Source organism: Acinonyx jubatus, chromosome D1 (assembly GCF_027475565.1).
Source record: "Acinonyx jubatus isolate Ajub_Pintada_27869175 chromosome D1, VMU_Ajub_asm_v1.0, whole genome shotgun sequence".
In the NCBI taxonomy this organism is placed as follows: Eukaryota; Metazoa; Chordata; class Mammalia; order Carnivora; family Felidae; genus Acinonyx; species Acinonyx jubatus.
Genome location: NC_069390.1, coordinates 15,315,326 through 15,331,194, shown reverse-complemented (window position 1 = coordinate 15,331,194; position 15,869 = coordinate 15,315,326). Strand labels below are relative to the sequence as shown.

The 15,869-nt window shown below is 47.3% G+C and overlaps 1 long non-coding RNA gene across 1 annotated transcript in view; it reads left to right on the top strand.

Annotated features, from left to right (window-relative positions):
* The window catches only part of LOC106978010 (uncharacterized), a 65,797-nt gene extending 50,399 nt beyond the window's left edge, over positions 1-15,398 (top strand). The window contains exon 5 of the long non-coding RNA XR_008290341.1: positions 13,044-15,398. This is a non-coding gene — a long non-coding RNA (uncharacterized LOC106978010). The remainder of the gene's footprint in view (positions 1-13,043) is intronic.
* The last annotated feature ends 471 nt before the right edge of the window (positions 15,399-15,869 follow it).

The following is a 15,869-nucleotide window of genomic DNA, read 5'->3' as shown; positions in this document are numbered from 1 at the left end:
CAAATCAAGTCCTTGTTTATGCACATTCTTTCCTCCTTTGGATATGAAGTCATATGCTCTTCTGGGGTTCTAAGTCATACCGGAAGAGGTGGAGACACATGGCAACATCTGAGGCCAAGCAGAAGGAGAAAAGCCCTATAAAAGGTAGAATTTGTGGAACTACAATCTTCAAGAAGCCTCAGGTTGAACCCTGATCCTGGTCTCAGGCTGACCCATGACCCTAGCCAAAGACAGTGATCAAGGGGAAGACCAGTTAAATTTATATTATGGGCCAATGGTCAGCAGACATCTTCTATAAATGGCCAGAAATAGCGTTTTAGGCCTTTTTGGGCCGCACAGTCTTCATCTCCATTGCGGCCACTCAGCTCTGCTGTCGTAGCATGAAAGCAATCATAGTTAATTTGCAAGTGAATGAGTGTGGCTGTGTCCCAATACAATTATACACACACACACACGCACACACGCACACACGCACACACACATATATATTTTAAAAGTTTATTTATTTTGAGAGAGAGAGTGCACACGTGCATAGGTGTGTGCATGCACAAGTAGGAGAGGGCAGAGAGAGAATCCCAAGCAGGCTCCCTGCTGTCATCGGGAGCCCCACGCAGGGGTCCATCCTATGAACTGTGGGATCATGACCTGAGCCGAAATCAAGAGTTGGAGGCTCAACCAACTGAGCCACCCAGGTTCCCCTAAAATTTTCTTTATAAAACAGGTGGCAGCATATATGGCTGACAGCCCATAATATGCTAACCCTTACTCTGGAGTACCACAAACAGAAATCTGTGCATCCTCGAGAAATATCAAGTCTCAAATATAATCGGAGAGCACTCTTGATTCCATAAATGGGACTCCCTGTTTAAGTGAGCTTGAATCTCAAGTCTATTATCTACAAGTTGTGGGCCTTGGGAGAAAACACATAATACCTTTTCTCATCTCAGGCTCCTTATTTGTAATATGGAGATTGTAAAAGCTGCCCTGCCTCCCCCAGGATGATGATGACACTCAAATGAACTGTAATGCACCGACAGAAGCTCTCATTGGTACTATCATGGAAGTCCAGAAGCACCTTATGAGTTAAAAACTGAAGCGCCTTAATGGAAGAGATGGTGATTATCCACCACTGAATCTTTAGCACCTGCGCATGCTGGCCCTCAGAATAGATTTATTGACTTTAGAAATGAAATAGATAAAATATTTCCTTCTTTCAACTCAGTGTGGTGTTATTTGAATAGACTGGAGTAATCGAAGCTTGCAGAGAAACAGTGATTTGAACATAGAACGTGAGCCATTTAATTTTTGGAGTTCAGCTACATTTGGGGAGTGTTTCTGGACCAACTTGCCTAAACAACTTCGGACTTGCAGAAAAGACTCCCATCAGGATATTACATACACATTTCCAGCTCCACTCAGATATACTGGAAGTGTTCCATAATTGAGGGAGGGTTTTCCCTCAGGCCTTTAAAAATTTCTCATCAGTAATATCCTCACTGCAAGAGAATCCTGAGCCATCTGACTGAGCACCCCTGGGACAGTCACTTGTTTCAACACTGATCCCGTGGTTGGACGTGACCATGTGCACAGACTCCCCAGACTCACAATACTAGCTTGTTAAGCAAGTTGAGAGTTTGTTTGGTGTTTTACAGATGTGTCACTGACCAAATAAAGGCTAAAGATAACAGTCTGAGTACTATTGATGCCAATAAAAAGAAAATGAACCCAAAACCTTAGTTATGTTGACTTATCCTAAGTCAAATGCAATAGTCTCATTTGCCTTTCCATTTTGAAGGCAGCATTGAACAGTTGAAAGAACAAGAGCTTTGGACTCAGCCAGACCTGAGTCCATCAAAATTATGATGATAGCATGTTAGAGAACTGTGGCCTTGTATGGCTGACTTAATCTCAGTTGTAAGTCTCAAGGTTGTTGTGAAAGTAAGACAAGTCAATGGAAATGGAGGTACCTAGCACGGTGCTGGCTGGCACCCATTCTTGGGTAGGAGTGGAGGAAACTTCTGAGAGTTGGGAGTTGTTGTGGGCTGGGTGGCCTCCCCCACAGGAATCTACTACAGTGGCCTTCTTCCAGGGCTCTGCATTCTGCTCATCATAGTTAGGGTCAATGAGACCTCTCTTGGCTGAGAGTAGATGAAAACCATTTTGGATCAGGGTATAATGTGGGGGAAATGTTCTTGGACAACCTTGAAAGGAGAGACCAAAAGACTCAGGGGTAGGAAGAGAGGCCTAGGTGGCCAGACCCATCCCACAGAAAGGAGCCACCACCAGTGAATGACCAAGGATCTTTTTGTTCATTCCCTACAAACAGTTCCCTCCATTAGCTTGTATAATAAGGATTTATCTGCACTGAATGTAACGTAGATGCTTTTGGGAGCGTCTTGAGAGTATGGTGTGCTGGTTGGGAGAGTAGGATTTAGGATTAGGCTACCTGTTAGGCAGGTTACTTGGCATCTTTGAGTCTCAGCTTCCCTACCCCAGAAGATGAGAGTATTTATTCTCTACCCTCTGTGTCATTGCCTTATCTTGTGACTTCTGCCTTGTCATTGTGGCAGCTCACTCATGGTCTTCAAAGCTAGTCACTGAGGTCTCTGGGTAGAACTGTTCATTTCAGACACTCCAGAAGCTGCTGGCCAGCCTACCATTGCCTGCCTTTGGGTCAGGTGTAATCAGCATGGCCGGCAGGGAGACAGGATGGATATGATCACATGAAGTAATCCAGAGGTGGCTGCTTAGCCAAGGACTGTGGACCGAGCCATTTCTCACCAGAGATTGTGGATGTGATGTGCATAATGATCTATGTTCAGGATGCAGAGATAAGACAGCGATCTTTAATGCAAGGTAGACGGTGGTAATGGCAACAAAGGAAGTGCTGATGAAAAGCTTTCCAAGTTCAAATGAGAAAGAATTTGCCTTCCAGCTAGGGGAGTAAAGGAAAAGCTTCATGAAAGAAAAGGCCTGCAGAGCGTCTATTACCCTAGGTCAATTAGGGCTCATACCTGAACTTGAAGATGAGGGTCAGTCTCACCTAAACCTCATGACTGGAAATTCAGGGAGTTCCTCCAGTGAACCCATCCCATCCCCCAGCCACAAGCATTGATTCAAGGATGGTGTGTGACAAAAGTCAAGCAAGCCAGGGACAGTGAGATCTACCAGGAAGCAGACGTGCCTCTTCTCTGCTGAATTTGAACATGGAAGTATGTGGCCTTAGAAGCCACTGTCAGTTATCTTACAGGCACAGGGGGAGAGACTTTTAAGTACAGAACCCTCTCTGAGGAAGTACAGCTGGGAGGGGAGGGGAAGAGAGAGAGAGAGAGAGAGAGAGAGAGAGAGAGCAACTGGGCCCTGGATGCATCATTTCAGGGAAAATATGGGGAGTTGAGGCATTAGTGAAAAATACAATTTGCTGGGAGCACTGGAGCAAGGATGTTCATATTGGAAAAGCAGATTAGAAAGAGATCACAGAAGGTCTTGGATGGGGAATAAGAGACTTTCTATAGCCTTTCCATAGGCAATCAGAAGCTACTGGGAGTATTTAAGTACTGTGCTATGAGTGGCGTTGTGGGTAAATAATCAGTAATGGGTGCAAAATAGATGGGAACAGAGAGGCTGCACATGGGGGGGATGATGGGGAGCTCACTATGATAATCTGAAGACCCGAATGGAGCTAATGCAGTGGGGCTGGCAAGAGGAGAGTGGGGGGAAATAAAAGCACGGAGTCAAGATTGTAGATGAAGATTTGTCACTAAAGCTGCGTGAACGAAGGAAGGAGGGTGCCTATACGCAAGTCAAGCCCGGAGGAGCCCCCGCCTCAAGTTCTTGGCTGGCTCCTTTTTTTTTTTTTTTTTTTTAATTTTTAAATGTTTTTTTATTTTTGAGAGAGAGACAGAACGCAAGCAGGGAAGGGCAGAGAGAGAGGGAGACAGAACCCAAAGCAGGCTCCAGGCTCTGAGCCATCTGCACAGAGTCTGACGCGGGACTCGAACTCACCAACTGTGAGATCGTGACCTGAGGCGAAGTCGGACGCTCAACCGACTGCACCACCCAGTTGCCCGCCCCCCCTTTTTTTTTTCTTGGCTTGCTCCTTTAGGCCAGTAGTTTATCACCATAAAAGATGGGTGTAAAAGATTAGACAACAGGTTAAATAAAAAATTTTCTTCAGGCACCATCCCACAATGCAAATGGAGCACGATGATGACACTTTACGACATTGAGAAGTAGCTTGTGGTGTTGACTCACAATCTGTACTGTTAGCAAACTTCAGGAGCTGTTTATACACAGTACTAGCAAACTAGTACTTTTGAAGGGGGTAGCATAAAACATACACATCCATTTTTTGAGAGTTTGTACTTTTTTTCTAATTGGCTGTGTGACTCTGAGTCAATCACTCACCCTCTCTGAGCTACAGTTTCCTCGATTGTAAAAAGGGGAAGAATAGAGCTTCTTTCTGGGGTTCTGGTCCTCACCTCATGATGTCATAGGAAACCCCCTTGCCAGTTTCTAATAAATTTAAGATAATGAAATAAACAGTAAAATACATAAAAGTATGCAAAAATAAGTAAATACAAGGTAAATAGGTTTCAATCTCTTTCCTATCTCTCTCCTGTCCTTTTTTTTTTTTTCTTTTCTGAGTATGCTTTCTGTTTGCAGCCTGCCCTTAAACAGATACTATTTGCATTTTTGCGTTGTCACAGCTTGGTGGTAGGTTTTCAGCTTCATGTAGATTTTATGGTTAAGGCAGTCTTCCAGATTCTGGTACCATCTGCATTACAGGATTGGGATGGCCTTTCTCTGCCCTGTATTTTAGAATGGTGGAATAACTAATACGCAGTCTTTTATTATGATGATTTGCTCGAAGAGCTAAAAGCTACTCCTGATTTATATGGGGCGCCTGGGTGGCTCAGTCGGTTGAGTGTCTGACTTTGGCTCAGGTCATGATCTTGCGGTTCGTGAGTTCCAGCCCTGTGCTGGGCTCTGCGCTGACGGCTTGGAGCCTGGAGCCTGCTTCAGATTCTAGGTCTCCCTCCCTCTCTTTCTCTCTCTGTCCTTCCCCCGCTCATACTCTCTCTCTCTCTCTCTCTCTCAGAAATAAACATTAAAAAAAATTCTAAAAAAGCTACTCCCGATCCATAAGAGTGGGGAGAAGGGGGTGCTTCTCAGCAAAAGGCTGTGGGTATGACAAGCATTGTGAGTGGTATCTCTAGAGCAGGAGGGTGATATGGATGGCTAACGCAAGGGAAAGTGATGAGTGCCATAGAAGACGCATTGCTCAAGTCCCATGGCCAGGGGAGAGCCACTGTTAGGGATCTAGTGTCTTAGATCTATCAACAGCTCCCCCTTTCCCCTGCACTACCATTTCTTCTGAATGTTTACTACGTGCTAAGTGTTTGTACTATTTCATTCAAGTCTTGAGATAACCCTAGGAGGTAGATAAGGCATTATTATTAAGCTCATTTGACAGATAAGGAAATTGAAGCTTAGGTCATTTGTCTGAGGTCACGAAGACAGAGCTTAGTTAAGGGACAGAGCAAGAACTTGAATCCTGGCCTTTAGTGATTCTAGAGCCCATGGTTTTAACTATTGTCCCAGATCACCTGGGAAGCTCTCGCTTATCTTTTCTTTTATAGGCACTTGATTTATGTCACCCATCTGGAATGGGATGGAGTGAAAAAAGGGGATTTGGGAACTATTGTCTCTTCAAGATTACTCAGCTCTTTGATATCTCCCCTGGGAGCCACATTGACTGTCAGCTAGAAGGTGCTGGAAAAAAATAGATTGCTCCAGGGTGTTCACTTGTATGCAATTTATTATTTCTAAAGATAAGGCTTAAAGAGACGTCTATATTGCATTCTATTTCTTCCAATGAATGGAAGCAGAAGGGCATCTGTTTAGCATTTGGGACAGGCACCTGGTTCACTCTGGTTAGAAGAGAAAAATAAAGGGGCACCTGAGTGGCTCAGCTGGTTAAGACTCTGACTTTGGCTCAGGTCACGATTTCACAGTTTGTGAGTTCGAGCCCCGCGTCGAGCTCTCTGCTGCCAGCCCACAGCCCGCTTCAGATCCTTTGTCTCTCTCTGCCCCTGCCCCTCTCGGTGCGTGCTCTCTCTCAAAAATAAATAACATTTTAAAAAATGAGAGCACATGAGAGCACATCTTGCGCACATGTCTTTGTAAGTAGCTGCATTCTGACGCTGGAGTCAAATCGCCCAGTTTGGACGGTGCCATCTGTTTCCTGCGGGGACCTTGACCGATACACCCAGAAAGGTTGAATGACTTGTCCAAGGTCTCAGGAGGATGTGGCCACATACCAGGCTGTGCTAATGAGAAGAGATAACGCTGGCATACTTTACTGTTGATGAAGAATTTTCATCACCAGAATCTCAGGTGCAGGAAAAGCTTTCCACTTAGAGATTAGAAAAGTGAATCTTAGGGAAGAGGAGCAATTGGCCATGGCTGATGAGCGACAGAGCCATCCTCAAACCCAAGGCATGGGCTATGCCCGTCCCACCCCATGGCCACCTCCAAGTCAGGCCAAACTTCTGATTTTTTCCTGGCACTACTCTGGTGTGGAGCGTCGGGAGAGCACGGGCCCCAGAGTTCCATCTTCCAGGCCCAGAGCTAATGATGCTCCCTGCACAAGCCAGCGACCATGCGAACAAAGTGATAACACCCCTATTTTATACATGAGGAAAGTGACGCTCAGAAGGCTGAACATCTTATCCAAAGTCACGCAGCTGGGAAGTACCTGGAACTTGAACCGGAGCCCGTCTGCCCGCCCTTTCTGGTGCCCCGAGCTGTCTTTGTGTGCACAGGTGTGGATTTCTGAAGTTACTGTAGGCTGCAGACCCTGCACATCCTTTGTATTTTCTCTCATCAAACCAGTCTCAGCCTGGCCTTTATACTAACTCTGGGACCTTGGCCTGGCTCTCCTATTGGGAAGCCAAGGAGGCTTTTGTGGATAAAACATGACAGAAAATGGACTGTAGCTGATTAAGATCAAGAGATAACATGGGAAGGCCAGGCAGGCCCTTTGTCTGAGTTAGCCTGGGAAAAATGCAGCCAGGGTCAGAACCACCTCCTGTTCCTACTGAGGGGATAGCGGTGCCAGAGGGTGATTTTCAGCTTTGATGGGCATCTCAGTTAGCAGGGCTGAAGGGTCCATCTGATCTACCGTCTTGGTAACAAGATTCCCCTGGGCCCACTAACTTTCATGACATGAAAGCAGAGTAGGGGGCTGTTGTTGGCTGAGCACTGACCTGGGGTCACCCACTCTCTGTTTGGCCTCGAGGACTCACTCCCCCAGTTTGGGCCTCAGTTTCCTTATCTGAAATACGGACGAGATGGGTGACTCCAGAGGCCACCTATCTTCCCAGTCTGTCGTTTATGCGTTTGGGGGTCTGGGGAAGTATGTGAGCCTTTCAAGACCTCCCCACTTGCTGACACCCCTCCCATCCCTTAGCAGGATATCAGGGTTGTACTGTTGGTGGATTTGCATCAGTCAGTTCACATTTTCTTCCCTATTTACTCACATCCATGAACAGCTGGCCGAGACCAGGCAGTGGTTGCAGAGGGGGTTGCAGAGGGGGTTGCAGAGGGGGTAGGACTATCTGCATAGCATTTGTGCCTCCCACCACCCCTTGAATGGCGGTTAGCAGATTTGGGAAGTATTCTAGGTTATGTGCTGCTCCAACCTCCCCTTACTTTACGACAGTGACGAGCAGAGCCTGGGATGCTAAGTGACTTGCCCAGGATGCCCGTGACCCGGGGCCGCCACCCTCCCGGAACACTGTGCTCTTGCCGCCAAAGAAGACTCACTGTGCTTGGTGAGGGTCTCCGAAGACGACTGCTTTGAGGATAAAACAGAAATAATAAACGTACAGTGTAGAGAGAAACACCATGGAAAGCGTAGATAAATAAAAAGACGAAGAGGAAAAAGGTCACGTGATGCCACGCTGTTTTGGCTGAAGCAGAGCAGCGCTCTTACGCGATGCGCTGGAACCTGGCTTAAAACCCAGCAGTGACTGAACTTCTTGTTCTTATTGGCAGGTTCAAGGGGGTAGCGGCTGCAGTGTTTTCTGTTCGGGGAGGGCCCTTGGCCAGAGTTGCTGAGTACTCAGCGCAAGCCAGGTGATGAAGCAACTGGCAGGACCCGGAGAGAGGGAGAGCGTTTCTCCTGGCTGAATGAGGAAATGGGTTCCATGGCGGTACGGTCTGGGGATGGGGTGGTCCCTGAGACAGGTGGGTAAATCTATGGGGACATTTGCTCCGTGGGAAGGCTTGCTTGCCTCTCGTGCCCCCCTGTACAGCTTTGTTCTCTTTCTGTGCGTCCTAAGAAAGAGCTGCTCTCCGTCGCGTTTTGGCACCGACGCCTGTGCCTCCCACAGCCGATTAGAAAAATTCTTTTCAAAACTTAAGGCATAAGATTTTAGAGTGCCAGGTCTAAGGACCTTAGAGCTCAGTTAGTCACATCCGGTTATTTAACACTTGAGGAAACTGAGGTTCTGGGATGAAAGTTGGCTCACTGAGTGCCACGTGGTAAGATACTGGCAGTGCTAAGCCTCGGAGGTAGGCTTTCGGATTCCACTTGGTGTGATCTCAGGCTAGACAAACGGTTCACGTGTTCTCAGCCAGCCTGGGATGGTACAAGGGAGTCAGTGCTTCTAAATGAGTAACTGGTAGCCTTAACCCCATATACATAATAATGAGCTGAAATGTACTGAGATCTTATGTGCAAGCAGTTTTACATGATCTCGTTTAATGTCACTTGACCTGTGAAGGAGGTGTTATTATTGCAAGTGTTTTTACATAAGGAAACTGAGGCCTAAAGTGATGTAACTTGCCAGAATTCACACAGCCAGCAGGTAGCCGAGCGAGAATGTAAGTCTGAGGCTGAACCTTGTTGTCAGGTCATTAGATGAACAGAAAATAATCTTGTAAAATTTGTTCTGGAGTGACATGTAAGTTTTAGGCATCTTTTCCCTTTCATATTTGAATTTTTATTTATCTATTTATTTTTTAAACGTTTATTTATTGTTATTTTTTTTATGAAAATTTTTTTAACGTTTATTTATTTTTGAGACAGAGAGAGACAGAGCATGAACAGGGGAGGGGCAGAGAGAGAGGGAGACACAGAATCTGAAACAGGCTCCAGGCTCCGAGCTGTCAGCACAGAGCCCGACGCGGGGCCCGAACTCATGGACCGTGAGATCATGACCTGAGCCAAGTCGGACGCTTAACCGACCAAGCCACCCAGGCACCCCTAAACGTTTATTTTTGAGCGAGAGAGACAGAGTGTAAGCAGGAGAGGGGCAGAGAGAGAGGGAGACACAGAATCTGAAGCAGGTTCCAGGCTCTGAGCTGTCAGGCCAGAACCTGATGTGGGTCTGGAACCCATGAGCTGTGAGATTATGACCTGAGCCGATGTTGGAGGCTCAACTGACTGAGCCACCCAGGTGCCCCTATTTGAAATTTTTCTAACAATTAAAAAAATTGAGGGGTGCCTGGCTGGCTGAGTTGGTAGAGCATGTGACTTGATTTCAGGGTGGTGAGTTCAAGCCTCACAATGGGTGTAGAACTTATTTAAAGAAAACCTGACACATAGTTCACACTTGAATGTTTTATGTAAATTCATATAGGACTGAACTTAGTGTTTTGATTTCTTTTTACATTTTATTTTTTTAAGTAATCTCTACACCCAATGTGGGGCTCAAACTCACAACCCCAAGATCAAGAGTCAAGCTCCAACGACTGAGCCAGACAGGCGGCTTAGTGGTTTAAAGCAGAAGTTCTCAAGCTCTAGTGGGCATAAGAATCACCTGGAGAGTTTCTGAAAACCCCAAGCTGCTGGCCTTTCCCCCAGAGTTTCTAATACCTCAGGTCTGGTGTGGGGCCTGAGAATTTGCATTTTTAAGTTCCCAGGGGCTGCTGGTGCTGCTGATCTAGGGACCTCACAGAGAATCACTGACTTAAAGGACTCATGCAAAAACTTTGTGTCCGCTGAATTTTCTTGCATCCAGTCTCATTTTCCAAGTTAAGTACACCTCTGGGTGAAAAGAGTCTTGTCAGGAAGTAAGGGAAACAATGTTATCACTTGATTGCCTAACTACCATTTCAAAAGGGCTGCAGGAGGGCCTTCAGTTAGGACGAATTGTCTAGCAGGCTAAAGACTTGGGCTGAAAAACACCAGCAGGAATTAATAGATCCCAGCCACATCTTCTACTCCTGCCCTACTCTCAACATAGAGGATTCTGGGGGGACAAAGGGAGAATGGCTGAGCTGAGGTCACATGTCTATTCCTGAGCCAATCACCGTGGCCAGGAAAATGTGATGCTCTGATTGGCCAAACCTGAGGCACATGCCGACTCCTAAATCAGGAAGTGAAATGAACTCCTGGAAATAATTCCACTGGGGTGCAGACCCTGTGGATGTGAGTGGTCCCTCTAGAGGAAGCTTGGGGATGAGGAACATCAGAAAAAAAGGGTAAAGTGGAGGCCACGTGGCAAAAACACACATGCCCACCTTTCTAGTTGCTAAGCAACCTTTTACATTTTAGTTCTGGTTATGCTTATTTCCCACAAAGTTCTCCTAGCACAAGGGCTGACCTCTCTGTAGATGAAAGAGGGCCAAACCCAGGGGGTCTTGAGTGAAGTGGAAAGATCTGGGCTGGAGATTTGGGTTGTAGTTCTTTTCTGCCGTGAACTTCCTTCCCTCTGTGAGTCTGTGTTTTCTTCAGCTACAAGATGAGGAGGCTGGCGAGGATCTCAGTGGGCCCTTGCAATTCTAATTAGGGTTGTGGTTCAGGGCAGTGTCACAGGCAGCGGGGCCCTCCCAGTGCCTTTCACATGATATCTCAGAAATGAAGGCAGCTTTTTCTAAACATGGGAGGTACCTGACACAGAATGACCTGGCTTACTGGAAAAAGCCTCAGATAGACTTGGCATCAGATAGACCTTTTTCTTTTTTTTAATTATATTTATTTATTTTTGAGAGCAAGGGAGCATGCACACGTGACCGGAAGAGGGGCAGAGAGAGGGAGACAGGATCTGAACCAGGCTCTGCGCTGACAGCAGACAGCCCCATGTGGGGCTGGAACTTACCAACCCTGAGATCATGACCTGAGCCGAAGTCGGATCCTTAACTGACTGAGCCACCCAGGCGCTCCTCAGAGAGACTTGATTCCTGTGTGACCCAGGTGAGTTAGAGTAGCCCCTCTGAACCTCCCTATAGAAAGTGGAGTTAATCCAAGTGGAGACAATCCACACTGGTCTCAAAGGTTGTTGAGGTTGAGAAGATGCATGTGAAAGTGCTTTGTAAACCTTCGAGCGTGGTGCAGATGACAGGCCCACCGACCCAGGGCTCTTGCCTCCCAGGCCGGCATGCTTGAGGGACTCAGTGCTCCTGAGTGAAGGCTAACGCTCACATTCAGTGGGCACCAGCCCTTCCACAAGGCACGTCTGATACTTGCAGAGGACTTATACTTGTTATTCTGCCCACGAGTGCCCCATCGGGTGGTAAATTCAGGCCACTGGAAGCCTCCCCTAATGACTCTACCCAAGTAATCCCCACCACCCACCAGTTTCCTTCTCTCTCTCTGCCTCCATTTGTTTCCTTCACAGCGCGTATTGCAATTCCTATTTATCACTGTGGTCATTTAGCTGCGTATTGGCTTAGCCCCACGACACTGTAAGCTCAGGACAGCAGGGAAAGTACCTTCTTGTTGTATGCCCAGCATGTATGTACTCAATCAGTACTTTTTTTTTTTTTTTTAATTTTTAAATGTTTTTGTTTTATTTTTGAGAGAGAGACAGAGCTAGTGGGAGAGGGGCAGAGAGAGAGAGGGAGACACAGAATTGGAAGCAGGCTGCAGGCTCTGAGCTGTCAGCCCAGAGCCTGACACGGGGCTCGAACTCACGAACTGTGAGATCATGACCTGAGCCGAAGTCAGAGGCTTAACCGACGGAGCCACCCAGGCGCCCCTATTTCTTGAATCAAAGAACAAATGCAAAACGTTAGAGGCCTGTCCCTGTGACTTCTTTGGATTTTCCTCAAAGGTGCCATCCTGTGAACCAGTAGCTCTCGGCACCTTGTGTGAGCCAGGAATGGCGAGAAATGCTGGCGGTGCCGGGGTCTTCCCAGACTGGTATGGAGCGGGCTGCCCTGCCCCCGTCCCTTGACCTTGAGCATGCATGCCCTTGCCTTCCCACATATCCATGGGGACCCGTGTCTGGGCCCTAAAGCTCTCCTGAAATGATTTTCAGAAAAGGTTCCGATGAAGTCAGGTACACTGGTGAAGGAGAACACTCTTTTTCATAACGAACAATAAACCACGACACTTGAGATGACAAGGATTTTTGTGATACTTCCCGCAGGACTATGTATTTTGTAGGGCCTAGTGCAAAATGCAAATATGGGCTTTTAAAAAATTCATTAAGAATGTTGAGATTGTGACAACAGAGCATTAAACCAAGTGCAAGGACGTCCCCCCTACCCCCGCCTTTTTTTTTTTTTTTCCTAAAGTAGGCTTCGCATTCAGCACAGAGCCCAGTGCAGGGCTTGAACTCATGACCCTGAGATCAAGACCTGAGCCAAGGTGCTTGACTGACTGAGCCCCCCAGGGGCCCCATGCCAGGACCCTCCTAAGTGAGAGTTGCACACCCATGAGCCGGACCCTGCTTGCTGCCTTCAGAGTCTAGTGAGGAGATGAGTTTGGATTCTCCGGGCTGGCCTGCTGTTTGTGGACACTGTGGCTTCCAAAGACCCTTCTTCCATCAGCTCAAGAATGATACTGATTCCAGACAGGACTCTCAGCAACCAGGATACGCCACTCGCCCAAGAAGCTGCCGCTGCTCCTTACCCCCAGATTTACCCCCAGACTCCGTGGTTTCCAGCTAAGCCACTTGACTCAGAGCAGAGCCAAATTTATTTATTTATTTTTTTATCTAGTAGCTTAAGGAAGCAGGAAAGTTGTTTTTGAAAAACTCCCTAGAAGGTAAACATGATGAATGATGACATTCTTTCATTGTTTACAGCAACACACTGGCATGGAGGGGGTTCGCGTTGCCACCACAAGCTGCTGTTTACCTGTCCTCCGCACACCGCACGCCTACAGCAAGCAAGTGACACAGCCTCCTTCCGGGGCCCCACCTTCAGGAATGTGGCCTTTTTTAGAGGAGGGGAGAGGCGGGGAGAGGATGGGCGAGGGCAGGCTTAGGTGGAATGGGAGGGGATACTGGCTTATGTTTCCTGAAAGCCACCGAGGGAAACTCAAAACTATATACATCAAATTATCCAATGAATATATATTTTAAATAAATGAACATAGTTGTGTATTCAGTTGATTTTATTTCAGAACAGGTAATACATTCTTATGGTTCAAAACTCCAAAGTTACAAGAATGTTTATGGTGAAAAATCTTCTCGGCTCCCCTGCCCCTGAGGGTAGACATTACAATTCGTGGGGTTTTGTTTTTTGGTTTTTTTTTTTGCACCCTGGTAGAAATACTGTTTGCATAAATGAGCACATATGAACACACCCTCCCACCCTGTTTTTTTTTTTTTCCCCTCCCCACTGATCACACACTTTAACACTGTCCTGTACTTTGCTTTTTTCAGTAAAGATTATATCCAGGAAATCTTTCTGCCTCAGTTCACAAAGAGCTTCCTTGTTCTTTTCTAAGTATGCATAGTATCTTCATTGTGTAACTGTGTTGTAATTTATTTAACCACGTGGACGTTTAGGCTCCTCCAGGCTTTTGTTATTACAAACAGGGTGTAATAAGCGATTTTGACCAGTGTGGTTCAGAGTTTGCCTTGGTTCCGCTGGGGAAAATGGAAGTCAGATTCGCCCTCCCAATTTCTTTTTCGGTCAGAGTCGAGGGCATGTGCATTTCCAGATCTAATGGAGTGGAATGGATACCACCATTCAACCTTCTGTGAATTTCCACAAGTATTTATTGAGTGCCCACTTTGTGCTAACACTCTTGCAAAACCCTCGGGATACTCCAGTGCCATGACAGTCCCTGCTCTTCTGGGGAGACAGTCTGGTTAGGGGCTGAGGGAGGAGACCTATGATCAATCAACAAGAAGCCCAAATGAGGCACCTGGGTGGCTCAGTTGGTTGAGCATCTGACTTCGGCTCAGCTCATGATCTCACGGTTCGTGGGTTCGAGCCACGCATCAGGCTCTGTGCTGACAGCGCGAAACCTGCATGGGATTCTCTGTCTTCCTCTCTCCCTGCCTGTTCCCTACCCATGCTCGCTCTCTCTCAAAAATAAATAAATAAACATTAAAAAAAAATACCTCAAGTGCTGTGATGGGGTGTGTGTGGAGGGCACCACTTAAATGGGGACTAGGAACAGCCTCTCTTGGATCACTGAGCTGTACTTGGGGGGATGGTACCAGGCGAGATTAAAAATTAAGCCTCAGACTTCGAATTTGTGTGGTTTGTACAGCTCTTTCAGACTTTCCCCATCGTTTGGCTGGTTGCCTAAGTAGTAGGGATTACTCTCGTAGGGCGGAGAGGTTTGGAGACATTTTCTTGTTTTCTCTCTCTCTATTCTGTTTTTGCAAAAGAGAAAATCGTCTTCACCTAGCAGCTCCACAGGAGGGTTACCCTTTGCGCCGTCTGAAGAGGTCAGCCCATAGAGCAGCAGTGGAGGCCAGATCTGGAGAGGCCTCAGCCTTTGTAACTCAGGCCACCTGAGCTAGAGTTCTCATCCAGTCCAAGCGGCCCACAGTCTGCAGAAATGGAGTCTTGTGGTGGCGGCCGCTCGGCTGGGAGGATCCAGATGGTTCTTCAGGCTCACCCCCGTCAGCCTTCTGATTTGGATGCTCCCGGAGCTGGGAGCACTGAAGTGAAGGAAGTATTAACGGGTAGCAAATGTTGATGGGGATCCTGGGCACGGAAGCTGGCGATCTTTCCTTCGTTCGAGGATGATATTGAACACTTTGAGCTGGCCGTCCGGCACCAGCCCTGGCTAATCTGGCTGCTGTGCTGAATGGGTGCTTCTCTCCCACTCTCTGCCCTGACCCACACTCTCCTGCATCCTGTCCATCAGCAAGGCAGGCAATTCCTTACTGTTCTTGCCCCTTAAATCCTTCCCATCCTTCAAGTCCCAGCCATGAAGCCCCCCACCTCCCTTATAGCCTGCTTTAAAGACTTCAGGGCAGGTCACGCATTGTTTTTATTCCCTACAGGGTCCTTTGGGGCAGAAACCTTGACACCCGGGCCCAGTTCTGTTGCCCCTCCCCACCCTGATCCTGGCACAATACAGCCTTGTCCGTAGTAGGCCTTCAGCACACACGTGTTGTCTGCAGAGTAAAAGCACTGCCCTGGTTTGTAAGACGACACTCTGTCCATAAACGAGGGAGCTGGCAATATTAGGAATGGCGATTAGCACATTGTTGTTACTTGAAGTTGTTCTAGTGGGTCTATTTCCCATCCAAGTCAGCACTGCCTTGTTTTCTATTTTGGGTCCTATTTCAGCAGAATGATTAAACAAAGGGGAAATCATCAAAAACCACAGCAGAGCCTGATGGGGCGGAGGGAAAAGGCAGAACAGAGCATGTGGGGTTGAGGGGAGGGTGATAAAAATACAGTAAGGGGGTGGGAGTCCGAGAGACGGGGTGGCCCAGACTGAAGCCCGAGAAAGCAGCGCATGTAAAACGGGGCCATGTGGCAGAGCCTTTGGGGAAAGAGCTCTATGTGAAGGGGGGCCGAAGTCCAAATAACTTCACCCTGGGAACCAGTCAACTGTCCTGACTTGTGAGAGAGGGAAGCCAAAATTGCTCCAGAATTTTTTTTTTTTCCTGGAAAGAAGCATGAACAGAAATTCCAGCTGAAGGGCCAGTCCCCCC